The sequence below is a fragment of the Gekko japonicus genome, unplaced genomic scaffold (genome assembly GCF_001447785.1).
Source record: "Gekko japonicus isolate JY-2015 unplaced genomic scaffold, Gekko_japonicus_V1.1 scaffold2609, whole genome shotgun sequence".
Lineage (NCBI taxonomy): Eukaryota > Metazoa > Chordata > Lepidosauria > Squamata > Gekkonidae > Gekko > Gekko japonicus.
Window position 1 is genome coordinate 224,596 of NW_015160300.1, and position 11,828 is coordinate 236,423.

Here is an 11,828-nt window from a genome sequence, read left to right on the forward strand (position 1 = left end):
CCTGTAACTGGCTATGGAACCACTTTCCAGACCCTTGGAACCCAGAAGACATGGCATAGGAGGAGGTGGTTTTCTACCTTAGCTGCCACTGCATAGCCCCAAATCAACATAAGTCGAGTGGAGGGAGCCATACCTGTTACCATGCATCTGTCCTCCCATACTACCCACTTGGGGCAGCAAAATGACTTGAGACAGCCCTGCCTTATAGCTAAGCAGAAGGAAATAAACATGGCTTGCCTCCCTCTATTTTCCCCTTCCCTCTGCCGCCCCACCAGCCACAGCTGGGACACTCGCCTGGAGCTTCCTTCTAGAGCTCGTCGTATTCCCACAACAGGCCTTACTCCTAGTCTTTGTCCCATATTTCATCAAGGAACTTGGGATGGTGCACATGTTTTTCCCATCCCCTTTTTATTCTCACAACAACCTGTGAGGTAGATTAGAATGAGAGAGTAGTTGGCCCAAGGTCTGTCAGAGAGCTTCATATTGGAGCTGATTTTTGTCATCTTCCCTCTTTGATGCGGGACAAAAGGAAATACTTCTTTATACAGAGCATGATTAAATTGTGGGCATTGCTGCCAGAGGATGTAGTGATGGCTACGGCACAGATAATTTTAAAAGGGGATTAGATAGACCTATCCTCTGAATCAGTGGGTGCTACCCATGGAGATTGAGGGGAACTTCCACGTTCAGAGGCACTAAACCTCTGAATCCCAGTACCAGAAGGTAACATCAGGGAAAGGTCTTGGCCTCTACACCTTGTTGTTGACAGTCTGGAGGAACTGGTTAGCCACTGTTCAACACAGGATGCTGGACTATCTATCTAGATGGATCACTCTTATGTTTTTATGACCAGCAGCTCTTCTCCGTTGACGGCCACACGTACTTTGGTGTCTCCTTTTCCCCCACTGCTCCAGGATGGCTCACCAACTTCCCAGGATGAGGAGGGTCACAGCGGTCTGGGATGCCAGACATCCCTGTTCACAAGCTGAAAGATGCATATTACCTAACTCTCTGAATAGCTACTTTTAAAGTGCACATTACTTTGGAAATCTCGTTGGAAGTGAAGGACTTTGTGCTGTCTCTTAGCCTCAGACTTCAGAGGGGAACTATAGAGTCAGAGAGATAGAGAGGCCAGGACACTGATCATCCTTCCCTTTGAATTGCTCTGATACTATCCCTTTGATGTGTAGATTGCGGGACGTGCTAAAACTAAGGACAGCGATTGCCCATAGGGCCCATGAGTGCCAATAGGGGATAATAGAGTACATAATTGCCAATAGAGAATCCACAATTGCCAATAGAGAATCCATGATTGCCTATAGGGAGTAATGGAGAGTAGGCTTGCCCAGAGGGGACAGTGCAGTACATAAATGCCAACAGAGAATCCATGATTGCCCATAGGGAATAATCGAGAGTAGGCTTGCCCGTAGAGGATAGTGCAGTACATATTTGCCAATAGAGAATAATGGAGAGGATGCTTGCCCATAGGGGATAATGGAGTACATAATTGGCAATAGAGAATCCATAACTGCCAACAGAGAATCCATAATTGCCCATAGGGACATAATTGCCAGCAGAGAATCCATCATTGTCCATAGGGAGTAATGGGAGAGTAGGCTTGCCCAGAGGGGATAATGGAGTACATAATTGCCAATAGAGAATCCATAATTGCTCATAGGGAATAATTGAGGCTACGCTTGCCCAGAGGGGATAATGGAGCACTATGATTGTTTTAACGTTGATGTATTTTAAGAAATTTTGTACTGTTTTCTATTTTATGTGGTGACATGCCTTGTTAGCCGCCCTGAGCCTCCGGGGAGGGCGGGATAAATATGCGAATGATAAATAAATAACTAATAAACCGTAGGTTTTGTACTGTTTTCTATTTTATGTGGCGACATGCCTTGTTAGCCGCCCTGAGCCTCCGGGGAGGGCGGGATAAAAATGCGAATAATAAATAAATATAATAATAATAATATAAATAATAAATATAATAATAGAGAATCCATGATTATTCATAGGGGCATAATTACCAACAGGGAATCCATGATTAACCATAGGGAGTAATGGAGAGTAGGCTTGCCCAGGGGGGACAGTGCAGTACATAACTGCCAACAGAGAATCGATTATTGCCCATAGGGAATAATGGAGAGCATGCTTGCCCCTAGAGAACAATGCGGAGCACACTTGCCCCTAGAGAACAATGCAGAGCACACTTGCCCATTGGGAATAATGGAGACAACGCTTGCCCATAGAGAATAATGGAGACCATGCTTGCCCTTAGAGAATAATAGAAACCATGCTTGCCCATAGGAAATAAAGGAGAGCACACTTGCCCCTAGAGAATAATGGAGACTATGCTTGCCCATAGGGAATAATGGAGACTACATTTTTGGTGGGCTGATGGCGGCCGCATCCCTGGGGGGCGATCCGCGGACCAGCGCATTGAGAAGGGGTGCAATTGTCCGCACCCCCTGGGACCCTTGTAATGGGTCCCCTGCAATGGGTCCCTTGCCATGGAGCACTGAGGGTCGCCTCTCTGTTGGCACACTCCTGGCAGATCAAGGCTTCCGTTTGCCCCGAAGGTCTCTGTGCTGTGTTCCCGAATGGGACTAAGCTACGCACACCGGGACAAGCGTATGGAGGTACAGCATTTAAATCATTACCTGGCGAGATCCGAGGGATCAGACATTGAACAGTGAGTCCGTTAAAGTGAGAACACCAGAGAATGAGCGAGTCCTCTTTTACTAAAAGCAGGGGGAGGCTCTCCCCCGGAAAGAACAAATAAGCGATCAAAGAAAAGCCTTTGTAGTGGGGACGGAGTTTTAAGAGGCAATAGACTGTATTAGAGAGACTCCAGGAGCCAAATAAGCCTTTGGGCAAGTTTTTGGGACTTTGGCAAACTCTGTAAAAAGTAAATATGTTTAAAAATGACGATCGGCGATGCAGTAGTAGCAGCAAGCGAGATAAACAGGTTGCTTACCAGTAACTGGTGATCTTCGAGTGCTCATCTGTGCATTCACACCCATGGGATCTAGTGCGCACACGCTGGATCAATCGGTGCTGTAACAAGCTCTTTTCAATGGATTTTCGTGCCCAGTCCCTCCAAGCATGCGCAGGAACCCCACCGTGCATACCCAGGGGGTGGGCGCGGACATCCCGCCAGTTCCTTCAAAGTACTGCCGCAAATCAATCCCTATGCAAAAAAGTGTAGAAGCTGACAGCAGCGGGGAAGGAGGACGGGTGATGTGAATGCACAGATAACCACTCGAAGATCACCAGTTACTGGTAAGCAACCTGTTTATCTTCGATGTGGTCTCTGTGCTTCATACCCATGGGAGATTAGTGAGCAGTAGCCTACCTAGAGATGGGTGCTGGCAGGTCTTCTGCATAGCCGAAGATAGAATTTGACGTCCCATGTTGGTACCAGTGTTCGTACGGACGTCTAGGGCATAGTGCCTGATGAAGGTGTTAGCCGTGGCCCACGTAGCGGCTTTACAAATGTCCGGCAGTGGCACTCCTTGGAGGAAGGCAGTGGAGGTCGCAACAGCCCTGGTGGAATGAGCCCTGATAGGGCCAGGTAATGGCTACTTGGCTAGTAGGTAACAGTTGGATCAAACCTACAATCCACTGACAGGCGTTGCGCCGTGATGCGACTGCCTAGGCGTGCCGAAGCGTACGAGACGAATAACTGTGGGTCTTGTCTAGTCGTACGTGTTCTCTGCAGATAGAACAAGAGAGCCCGCTTGACATCCAGAGTATGTAGTAGTCTATCTTCCGCTGACGTAGGGTTTGGAAAGAAGTCAGGTAGGAAGACCTCCGCCTGCAGGTGAAACTCCGAAACCACCTTCGGCAAGAAGGAGATATCCAGGACGAGGTGGACTCGGTCTGGCAGAAACGACAGGTAGGGTGTGTCGTGCTGGAAAGCCAGTATCTCTCCCACTCGCCTAGCAGAGGTGATGTCAACTAAAAAGGCCATTTTCCATGCTAGTAGTTTGAGTTCGCACGTTGTGAGTGGTCAAAGGGTTTCCTCGTGAGTTGTCGGAGGACTAAAGGAAGGTCCTAGGGAGCGACTGGAGATTTGACAGGAGGGTACAGGTGTAGTAAACCTTTCAAAAACCGTTTCGAAACGGGATGTGAAAACAAAGTACATCCTTCAACTGGAACATGGTAGGCCAATAACGCGGCCAAATTTTTAACAACGAATGGGAAAGTCCCGAGTCAGCCAAGGAGAGGAGGAAATGAAAGACTGCATCGAGGCCAACCAAGGTGGCCCGAGTGGCGTCAATGCCCAAAAGAGAAGAGAATCTTCTCCATTTATAGTCATAGGACTTCCATGTGGTTGGCTTTCTGGAATTCAGGAGGATGTTAACTACACGGGAGGAGAAGCCTGTGGTGTTATGTGCCATGCCGTCAGTTTCAACTGTGGAATGTTGTGATGTAGGACGAGGGAGTCTGAGAGGATGAGAAGGTCCGGAGTCGGGGGAAACTGATGGTACATCCCCTGTGATAACTCAAGGACTTTTGAAAACCAAGGTTGTCTTGGGCACCGTGGTGTTATTAGGATACAGTCCGCATTGTCCTTAGACGGTTGGGGGGGGTGGCCCAAGGCCTGAGGTAAATTCCCCTCAGAAAAATAAAGTCTTTTTTTTTACAATTTTTTGAAGAATGAAGAACAAAATAAGCAAATGGATGAAGTATTGTTGAAGAGCTGAGAGGTTTTAGAAGAAGCTATCAGCGAACCGATCAGACCATCGGAGAAAGAGGTCTTTCCAACGCGGCGGTAAGAAAGGAACTGGCAAGATGTCCGCGCCCACCCCTCTGGGCATGCACAGTGGGGTTCCTGTGCATGCCTGGAGGGACTGGGCGCGAAAATCCGTTGAAAAGAGCTTGCTACAGCACCGATCGATCCAGCGCGTGCGCACTAGATCCCATGGGTGTGAAGCACAGAGACCACATTGAAGATCCAAGCTTTCTTCAGGAAGTTGAAGAGCAACTGGCCCATGTGACCAGAAGTAACCATAGACTCTTTCAGGCTGTATGCTAAGCCTTTGCCCCCTACTGGCAAAAACGAGGTACTTCACAAGAACTGTGCTATATATAGGCTGTTAGTTCCAAGGGACTGTGTTAACATTGGAGAAGCGACTAGCCTTTCATCACAGGGACTTCCATATGTAAGAGGAGAGTCTAAAGAGTAGGTTTAAGTGGTGGGGCCTGTATGCAGACATTTAAGCGAAGCTAAAAGCAAACGGGTATGCCATGGACATATCCTAAAATAAGTCTGACGGGCAAAAGGGCGGATAGACTCTCTGTAAGTTTGACTTTCAAAAACAACAAATGGAATGATCTCTAAGATTGAAGGCAAGAATTCAAGCAGATAACAGTCCTTGAAGAAAAAGGGACTTTGTTTTGAGATGACCAGTTCCAGTTCCTGCAAGACGATGCCACAAGGAAAGTGTTTAAGAAGAAAGAAGATTACAGCGTGAGAAGAGAAACTGACTGTGTTACACCTATTGAGGGAAATTTAATTATTAATTTGCTTTAAATGAAGGAGGGAAAAATAATTGTAAAATGAGATGCCACTGTTCTCTGAAATTGGTGTTTGTTAACTAGCGATTTTCCTGGAATGCTCTTTATACAGTCAGATTTGATGGTTTGTTAACACAATCGATGATGATGTTAAGAAAAGCAATTTTTATATTGTTAAGCTAATACTTTTATAAGAAGTGTATGACCTCCAACTCTTGGGTTTTTAGTGGGTTTTCTTTCCTTTCTCCTACAGATGTAGATCCCCTCCCCATTTTCATTGCAGTTTTTAGAAAATGCAAATAAAAAAATCCCCTACGGGGGGCCAAAAAAAAGAGAGAATAATGGAAACCATACTTGCCCATAGGGAATAAAGGAGAGCACACTTCGCCCCTAGAGAATAATGGAAACTACGCTTGCCCATAGGGAATAATGGAGACAACGCTTGCCCATAGGAAATAATGGAAACCATGCTCGCCCATAGGGAATAATGGAGACTACGCTTGCCCCTAGAGAACAATGGAAAGCACACTTGCCCCTAGGGAATAATGGAGAGCACGCTTGTCCATAGGGAATAATGGGAAGAACTGGCCTCCTCAATCCTCTCCCATCCACACTTCAACCTGTTCGTTCATCCCTGACTGTAGCGCATGCACACATGATTGCTTGCTTTGCTTTGCTTTGCTTAATTGCTGTGAGTAACTAATGGGAGGCACTCGTAAGACTGTGCAAACTGGCTCTTCCAGACTGTGCTATCTGTGTAACCTTGAGGAGGAGGGAGGGCCTGCATTCCACTGCCGGTGCGAATATTTCTGCTCTCATGGGACAAGGAGAGTCTTCCGTTCATGATGTAATATCCCGCCAGGAGATTTCCCCTGCACGTGCTTGGATTTCATTTGCTTAGCCAACAGCAGCATCAGCGTATATGTATTGATGCCTCAGCCCTAACCGTTATTCCTAACAATGTACCTGTACCACTTGGCAACGGACTTGTATTCTAATAAAGCATAACTTTTCCCTGAAGAGTGTGTGTGGGCTTGCGAGCTGTTGAGCCACGTGGAGCTGATGACACTGAGTGGATATACCATCTAAGACAAGCCATCTTGATGAAAGTCTTTGTTTTAGAACATCTAGAGCACTTAACATGTTGTAATTTTCTAATAATGGTTTTTATGGTTTTATCTGTTTTATGTGTTGGCGTATGCCTATTTGTGAGCTGCCCTGAGCCTGCATTGCGGGGAGGGAGGGCTAGAAGTTGAAATTACAAATATAAATAAATAAATAAATTGAACCTGACAGAATTGTTAGGAATTCTCTTTACTCCATCGGACCGAGTGGGACGAGGGTGCCTACCATGGTACCTACCACAGTGCCATAAATGCATCTACGCTTCCCAACTCCATCAATTCCCATCCAAACTTCTCTCCATGTTTTTCTAAAAAGTTTCTTGCTTTAAATATCTATTTTATATTTTATATAAATCTATTTTATATTTCTTTCCTTCATGATTAAACAAAAGTCCTTCAGGGATAAGCCATCTATAGGTAATCTCATGTGCTTTCAATAGCTCTGTGATTGTATAATATGGTTGCCTTTTTTCTCTAATTCTCCATGGTACATCTTTTAAAATCTTAATCGCCTTTTCATTTATGGTAACTGTGGTTTCATTAGAGGCCTTTAGTATTTTGTCTCTCATGTTCCTTCTCGTAAATTTAATGTGAACTTCCCGTGGGGTTTTGTACCTCCGTGCATAAGCTGTATTTTTCCTATATATCACATCTATTTCTCTTTCCATCTCCTCATATGAGCCTATTTTCAATTGATCAGTCAAGTTTAGAATTACTTCTTCCTTCACATTTTTTTCTAAATTCTCTGGTATATTTTGGCACCTTATTACTAATGCAGCTTTATCCAATTCCAGATTCATCAAAGTTTCCTCAGTTTTATCTTTCTGTTTTAATCATATACCTCTTGATCCACCTCCTGTAGCTTGTCTTCAGTACTTACATTCTTTAGCTAGCTTTAATATTTCTTGTTTATTCTCATTATTTGTTTTTTAATCTCTTCAGTATCTATTTTCATCTGTTGAGCTATTTCTGTAATATTTTTTTGAATTGGTTCTAGTTCTTGTTTTATCATTTCACCCATTGTTACCTGTAAGGGCGCTATTTCTTTCTTCAGTAGATCAGGTAAAATAGTGTCTATTATATGTTTTGTGGTCTGTTCCACTGTATCTTTTATTAAATTTTTAAGTCCTTGTTTTGCATTTGCCCCACACTCATTGTGGTAAGTTTAAGTTGTGTCTGAGCACTAGGTTGACTTGGTGAAGTTAAGGAGCTTCTCCTGCTTCCACTTCCCCCTGTAGCCATCTAATGCTGTGCTATGCCTTAATTCACGGATCTAGTCTTAAAATACTTTAAGCATCCCCTGTGTTGGAATCACCTATTTTGGGTCTATTTTATATACTATTAATATATTCAGACCAACTCTTTGCCATATATGTGTATTCTTCAAATAATATTTTCCCTATTACTCTTTCTATCTCCTTTCCTCTCTCCTAGCTGACTTCCAACCTCACTTCTCTTCTCTGTTTTGTCCCTTTAAATCTTGTCTCTTTCCGAACTGTTATTGCTGTGTCTCCTCTCTGCATTGATTTCAGCTGTTTCCATCTCTGTCCCGTCACCGTTGATCGAAGTTGCTCCTTCTGGGTCCTAAGACCCGCTGCCTTTCATCTCTTCAGTGCACTCCTCTGCACGGGCTCGAACTCCTCTGTTGATCCTCCCAGCCGCTTGCCCGAGCCTCCGCCCTTCCTCGACACCGATCTCCACAGCTGCCGCTCCGATCGCGGGGGGGGGGGGAGAAAAGACAACAAGCACAACAGTGAGCTGGATGTAACTCTAGGTATTTGGCTGCTCTTCGATTATTATTTTTATTTTTTGCTATTACTTAACCCGCCTCTTGATATGTCTCTCCCTAGAACTCTTGCTAAAGGCCGCCTTAAAGGGAACTCATTCCCATTTTCCCCTATTGTTTTATTTTGTTTGGGTTAAATTTCACCTCTTATCGGTCCTACAACAATTGTTACCCTTAAACTATAAACATAAAATTTACTTAGCTTCGGGTTTTGATGTGGCAGAATAACTCCAGAGAATCCACTCGATTCCATTGATTTCGTCTTGAGCTCGGCATCTTCCAAGCGTTCTTACTAGCCTTCCGCTTCAAGGCAATTCAGGACTCCCCGAGACGATTGCCAGCCTGTCTCGGGTACTGAAAGAAGCCTCTTGCTTTCGATTTTCCCCCTCCGAGGGAATACCAAGGAAGGGGTGGTGGAAAAAAACCCTAAAAAGCTATAAGAAATAGAGCGTACGCACAGCAGCTGCTGCTAACGTGCACTCTCGGCAAGAGCGGAACTGGAAACCACCAAAAAATAACTTTTGATAGGAACGTGATTTAGTTACATGGATAGACAGTGGTAATAATGGAAGCATTAGCCTGGGATACAGAAAACAAACAGGGTTATTCAACTATTTATGAACAAGAAGAAAGTAATTAGAATGTGAGCTTTTAACCTCGACACTAACCTTTAATGTAGGGTTCCTCAGAAAACAGTCCCACTAATTTGGTTGTCTAGAGATCTGCAGTGGGGAAGACTGATAGCTTATTTTGACTAACAATAGTTCACAGAATCGGGTCATTTCGTAGAAAAAGAGGTGCAGGAGCTCATTAGCATAACTTATTTGCATATGCCACACACCCTGACATCACCGGAAGCTACCCTACAAAGAGCATGAAAATACAGATCAAGTTAGTATTGCTATTTATTTTTGTGATAGTTGCTATACAAAGCCTCCTGGGTTCAGCTTTTTAAAGTCCAGTTTTCTTAGAAGGGCAAATTAGCAGTGACCTTTGCTATATATGAGGGGGGTTGGTTTGTTTTGTAAAAGGAAGTTACGTTCTTATCACACCAATGTACCTGTATAGTTACATGAAAAATAAATTATTGCAAAAAACCTGTTCAAATATATGGTCTATTCGTATGAACAGTGTGACATTAGAGAATGGGACTTGTGCAAGACCGCAGCTGTTTTTTATATGCTCAGCAAAAACTTTTAATAATGGAAGAAAAGCCACAATCTCATGTAAGTTTCTTTTTCAGTCACTAGCAAACACTCCAGCAAGTGGTACACATTCTGCATGCTACATGTTTCACAGGGCTAGCAGATCTACTATCTGGAAAAGACATCCTCCCTTCTCTAGTAAATTATGAATAACCTGACCCCTTGAGAAAGAGGTGTGCCTAAAACAGAGTTACACACATGGCGCATATAATAACATTAAATACCAAGTTACCTTCTTCAAGTGAATACAAGCTAAGCTTTGCCTGTTGCTGTGAGCAAGACAATTCCAAGGGCTTTTTTTCTGGGGGAACATGCCAGAAAAGAGTTCTGGAACCTCTTTGACAAAATCCTTTTTAAAGGACCCATTGAAGACATCATTAACCTGACCCCCTTTGAAATGCAGTGATCATCCCAATTAAGTGGTACTTAAAGTGCCAGCATTCTGTTTTTGCCCTGCCCTGGATGGCCCCGGCTAGCCCCATCTTGTCAGACCCTCTGAAGCTAAACAAGGTCAGCCCTGGTTAGTACTTGGATGGGAGACCACCAAGGAAGCCCAGGGTTGTGACACAGAGGAAAGCAATGGCAAACCACCTCTGAGGGGCACACAAACAGAGGGACAGAGAGAGAGAGAAACAGAAAAACACACACAGAGGGGCAGAGAGACAGAGACACAGAGAGAGAGAGAGAAGGGCAGAGAGAGAGAGAGGGTAAGAGAGGCAGAGTCACACACAGACACCACCCCACTTCAGTGAGTGGGCCAGGTAAGGCAGGAGGTCTCAACAGGCCTTCCCCGGCCTGCCAACTTCAGCGGGCGGGCGGGGGAAGGCACAGCGAGACATTTAAATCCCTTCCCGCTGCTTGAAAGGCCTTCCCTAGCCTGCCTGCTTTGACAGATGGGCCAGGGAAGGCCAGGGGGGCTCAACAGGCCTTCCTTGGCCTGCCTGTGTTGGGGGGCAGGCCAGGAAAGACGGAAGGCTCTGCAGGCCTTTCCTGGGCTGTCCGCGTGGAGGCCCCACCAACTTACCTTGCTGCTGGGAGTGCGGCTTGCTGCATGGCCCTTTCCCTGGGCTCCTCACTGCCGGAGCGCCGCTCCAGTGCACTCCAGCAGGAAATGACCCCTGCACAGAAACATTTCTTTGAATGTATGGAACAGATAGGCTACTCTGCATCTTTTTATTGCAATAAATAAGGCTAACATCAATGCTTCTGCCATTTCCCAATTTTTCTACACCAGAGGCAATCAATTCAAACCAGCTGCATTAAAAGTCTTCAAGGCCAAAGTAATTCCCCAATTCACGTATGGTATTCCAATATGGATAAGCACACTTAATAATGGCACCATTGAACGTGTTCAATCTAAATTTCTCTGAAAGATTATGGGAATGCCGCACTGTGTACCTTATGCAGCTCTATGTTTAGAACCTGGGTTGAATTCTGTGGAATCTGGTGTGTGGCTTACGACACTAAAATATTGGCCCCATCTACATTACAATGAAGACCAAGGGAGCCTTAAACAACAAATGTTTACAGAGTCAAACATGTCTAACTGGCTATCATACATTGAGAATAAAATAACTGCCATGGGTATCCCATTGGACTCGCTATTTATGCTCCCCTTTATGGGTGCTTTTCAGATGATTAAACACAGAGTCCTCAATATTGAAACACGGAGGCTTTACAGTTTAGCCAACAAATCTTGTTCCCCCCTGAACTTTGAGATACCCCTCACAGTAGGTCGCTTGGCCCATATCTATCTGGTATACAAGCACCACAAGAGCGTAGAGCCTTTTCTCTAGCAAGGTTCAATGTAATACCATCAGCAATCTTGTATGGGAGATATAATAACATAGTATTTGTGGATAGACTTTGCCATTGCAACTCTGGATGCGTTAAAACTGTTTTGCATATTTGAGCTTCCGGTTTATGGCGACACGCAGGCAGACACATCTCCCGTATGCCCCGGGGATGTAAACTGCACACTAGCATGTGGAAGGGGGTCTGATGGGTTGAGCCTTGGTAGAAGGCCCCCAGCCAGGGGGCTTTTGAGGGGCGACCTCTTTGATTGCCGAAAGCAAAAGAATTGAGGCGCCCCTCCGCCCTGAAGGTCCTGCCGCTGAGTGACCATATGGCATGAGTGCTGCTGACCGGGACAAGCATTGGATATCAAGCGAAATAAATGATGAC